Source organism: Octopus sinensis, unplaced genomic scaffold (assembly GCF_006345805.1).
Source record: "Octopus sinensis unplaced genomic scaffold, ASM634580v1 Contig17664, whole genome shotgun sequence".
In the NCBI taxonomy this organism is placed as follows: Eukaryota; Metazoa; Mollusca; class Cephalopoda; order Octopoda; family Octopodidae; genus Octopus; species Octopus sinensis.
Window position 1 is genome coordinate 27,501 of NW_021835216.1, and position 4,903 is coordinate 32,403.

A 4,903-nucleotide genomic window follows, 5' to 3' on the forward strand; every position below is an offset into this window, starting at 1 on the left:
TGGAACAGATAGAGAACGGTGAAGGGGAGAGGAGAAGAATTAGAGAAAGCGTAGGAAAGAAAAAAGAATATAGAAAGAGGAGAGAGAGAGAGAGAGAGAGAGGAATAGAGATAGTGATGGAATAATGTCACAGCAGAATTATAACATGATTTTGTAATTCATGTTCTACGTTTCTTGACGTCCTATACCCATGTATGCATGTGTATATAGTTATATATGTAAATACGTACATATATGTATGTAAATACATGTATGCATATATACATACATACATGGAGTGGCTGTGTGGTAAGTAGCTTGCTTACCAACCATATGATTCTGGGTTCATTCCAACTGAGTGGCATCTTGGGCAAGTGTCTTCTACTATAGCCTCGGACCAATCAAAGCCTTGTGAGTGGATTTGGGAGACGGAAACTGAAAGAAGCCCGTCGTATATATGTATATATATATATATATATATATATATATTGTTGTTTGTGTGTGTATATGTTTGTGTGTCTGTATTTGTCCCATCCAACATCACTTGAGAACCGATGCTGGTGTTTTTACGTCCCCGTAACTTAGCGGTTCGGCAAAAGAGACCGATAGAATAAGTACTAGGCTTCCAAAGATAAGTCCCGGGATTGAATTGCTCGACTAAAGGCGGTGCTCCAGCATGGCCGCAGTCAAATGACTGAAACAAGTAAAATAGTAAAAGAGTAGAGAGTATATAAATACAAACTTCGATGTTTAAATTTTATCGACTACCGCTATTTTGCCTTTAATCTTTCATTTTTTTAAAATTTAGCATTCATTTTGTTGTTTACTATTCAATTATTGCATGTTTGATGTATTTCTTATTTTATAGTTTATATGAAATTGTTTCTCAACCGTGTCTCATATACAGGTTTATTTTTTATCCCTCACCAGTTTTATTCGGCACGTTTAAACTGGCATAACAGATCGCCTGAAACAAGCAGAGAACACAAAGTTTAAAGATAATGAAAGATAAAATATAAACACTGAAAGCATTTATAAAGCCAAACAACAAGAAAAACAGAAAGAAAAAGAAGAAGAAATAAACGACAGAATCACTGCAAAATTCCAATGCAAAATGGGTGATACTGCGGCTGGAAATCTCTATGGAATTTCTGAAACAGTGAAAATACTTAGCCTGTATGCTGTTGTTTTAGTTCTCCCCCTGTTGTTACCGAGAGCCAGCGCGGACTCGAATCTACGTGAAGTTAGTGTTCACACGAGGATGGCAAATGCAAACAGAAATCCGCGGCTTTTACAAAGGGTAAGTTTGTTATGTGTTGTTTTTGTTGTTGTTGTTATTACATACTAGATAAAAGCAGCAAGTTGGCAGATTTTGTTAGCATGCCACAGAAAATACTTATTGGTATTTCTTCCGAGCTGGCAGAAACGTTGGCACACCAGGCGAAATGCGTAGCCGTATTTCGTCTGCCGTTAAGTTCTGAGTTCAAATTCCGCCGAGGTCGACTTTGCCTTTCATCCTTTCGGGGTCGATAAATTAAGTACCAGTTACGCACTGGGGTCGATATAATCGACTTAATCCGTTTGTCTGTCCTTGTTCGTCCTCTCTGTGCTTAGCCCTTTGTGGGTAGTAAAGAAATAGGTATTTCTTCCGTCTTTAACGTTCAGAGTTCAAATTCCACCGAGGTCGATTTTTGTCGTTTATCATTTTGGGATCGATGTAATAAGTACCCGTTGTGCTCCGGGAGTCGATGAAATCGACCTACTACTCCCTCGAAATTGCTGGCATTGTGCCAACATTTTAAACCGTTATTTCTGGATGGTGGCAATGAGTTTCACGAGGTATGGAGTCGTTGGAACACCAATAATGTCGTCCATGTTTTTGTTATTTGTTTATTTTTGAGTTCAAATTTCGGTGAGATCGCCTTCGTCATTCATCATTCCAGGGTCGATAGAATAAATACCAGCGTAGCACTGGTATCGATATAATCGACATATTCCTTACCATTAACAAAATGCGTGCCTTGTGTCAAAATTTGAATTTAATCAAGAGGCAAAACGGCAGAACATTTAGCGAGTCGGACAACATGCTTAGCAGCATTTATTCTGACTTTTTACATACTGTGTTAAAATTCCACCAAGTTAGACTGTGCCATTCATTCTTTAAGAATCGATAAAATAGGTATGAATTAAGCACCGATGATATATTATATATTATATATATATTATATTATATATATTATATATATATATCTATATATGTGTGTGTGTGTGTGTGTGGTGTGTGTGTATGTGTGTGTGTGGTGTGTGTGTGTGTTGTGTGTGCTTGGGTGTGTGTGTGAGTGTATGTATGTATGTATGTATAACTCTCTATATAGAATTCTTTGTCTCTATGTCTCTCTGCCTGTCTGCGATTCATCAAACTATCGATAAAATCTTCTAACGGTTCGCCAAAGAAGTTCGATAAAATAACATACCGGTTCTCTCGGACTCTCCGTCGCTTTCTCTTACTCTCTATCTTTCTCTATCTATCTTTCTCCCATTTATAAAGAATTAGATTACCGCGCTTATATTACAAATCCGCTTCCACTTTACCATGTTGAAAATTAGATTGAAATCCGGCAAAAGGTCTCCAATCTAGACCTCCAAGTGTCCACACAAATCAATAAAATCCCGTTTTCACTCCAAAGTAACCACTGTAGCACCCCAAAACGTCTCCCAATCAATTTCTCACCTCAAGTTACCCCCTCCTGTAAATTTTAATCCCCTTCCAACCCCATTTAGACCCCTTTTTACATAAAAATCCAATTAGTATCAACGTTCGCCTTCTTCATTTTATAGATTAGACATATATAGGGCCTGCTTCTTTCAGTTTCTGTCTACCAAATCCACTCACAAGACTTTGGTCGACCCGAAGCTATGGTAGAAGACACTTGCCTAAGGTGCCACGCAGTGGGACTGAACCCGGAACGATGTGGTTTGTAAGCAAGCTACTTACCACTCAGCCACACAGCCAGTCTGTCCACCTATTCATCTATCTATCTATCTATCTATCTATCTATCTATCTATCTATCTATCTATCTATCTATCTATCTGGCTGTCTGTTTGTCTGTCTATCTATCTATCTATCTATCTATCTATCTATCTATCTATCTATCTATCTATCTATCTATCTCTCCATCTATCTATCTATCTATCTATCTATCTATCTATCTATCTATCTATCTATCTATCTATCTATCTATCTATCTATCTATCTATCTATCTATCTTGTAGGCTTTTCTTCCCACGGATGAACCTAATCTTGTTTCTCACTGTTAAAAAAATTTTGATCCCTTTTGATCGCTTTTCTTTTCCCGATCCCTTTTGATCGGAATTTTACATTTGTCTCCATTTTTGTTTCCTTTTTTCTTTTTCCATCTTTGATCGGAATTTTACATTTGTCTCCATTTTTGTTTCCTTTTTTCTTTTTCCATCTTCGAAAAGAAAATCTCTACATTTGTATTTGTTCCCTCTGTATTTCAGCCCTGTGTGGCCAATAAAGAAAGTTATCTATCTATCTAGCTAGCTAGCTAGCTAGCTACTAGCTAGCTATCAAACTTTCTTCTTTCAAATTTTTCAGGAGTCATTGTGGGTGTCAGAAGCGGCGGTTGACGGAAATGGAAAGCTTGAAAAGAAGGAAATGCTGACAGACATTCGAATAGTCATTATGCTCCATGAAAGTATAAACAATTCAAACCGTTTGTATGCAACGTTTAATGAAACGATAACGGTAAATTTGAAAAATTTTCCATCCTCAAAAATCTTAATTTTTTTTGACTACTTTTTGTGCGGTGGCAAGAATCGTTAGCATATTGGCCAAAAATGTTTGGCGAAATTTCATCCGTCTTTATGTTCTGAGTTCAAGTTTCAAAGAGGTCGACGTTTCCTTTCATCTTTTCGTGTCAATGAAACAAGTACCAGTTGAGCACTGGGGGTGTTTTAATTGATTTACCCCATCACCCGAAACTGCTGGCTTGTGCCAAAATTTAAAATTATTATTATCTATTTGTCAAACTCCGCGGTCTACTTTGCCTTTATCCTTTCGGGGTCGATGAAATAAGTACCAGTTACGCACTGGGGTCGATATAATCGACTTAATCCGTTTGTCTGTCCTTGTTCGTCCCCTCTGTGTTTAGCACCTTGTGGACAGTAAAGAAATAGGTATTTCGTCTGAAGTTACGTTCTGAGTTCAAATTCCGCCAAGGTCGACTTTGCCTTTCATCCTTACGGGGTCGATAAAATAAGTACCAGTTACGCACTGGGGTCGATGTAATCGACTTAATCCGTTTGTCTGCCCTTGTTTGTCCCCTCTATGTTTAGCCCCCTGTGGGCAATAAAGAAAAAAAAATATTTTGTAACGTGTAGTTAAAATTGTTTTATTTACTAAAAATTTTTTTTACAAATCTAAAGAAAATAGGTAAATAAATTAAATGTTTGACTATAGTAAAATTTAAGCCTATTGAAGTAATTAAACGTTTTCTTTGTTTAATTTTTGGCAAAATTATTTTACTTTCAAAATTTTAATTTTTAGTTAGTTAACTATTTCTATTTGTCGGTTCATTTTACTGTTAGGTAAGTCAAAGTTCCCCTCAAATAAAATAAATGCAGGCTTGATATAGTTAATCACAATGAAAAAAGAAATAAAGATCATCTTTAAGATATTGTATTAATAATAAATAAACAAAAATGAATCTGTATTTCAAAAATCTTAAAACAATTTTTATTTTATACATGGGAATTCATGAGAAAATATCAAATTATATTTATCGAATGATATATTTATCTGCGTAGAGGTGCAATGGCCCAGTGGTTAGGGCAGCAGACTCGCAGTCGTAGGATCGCGGTTTCGTTGTGAGTGTTTATTGAGCGAAAACACCAAAAAGC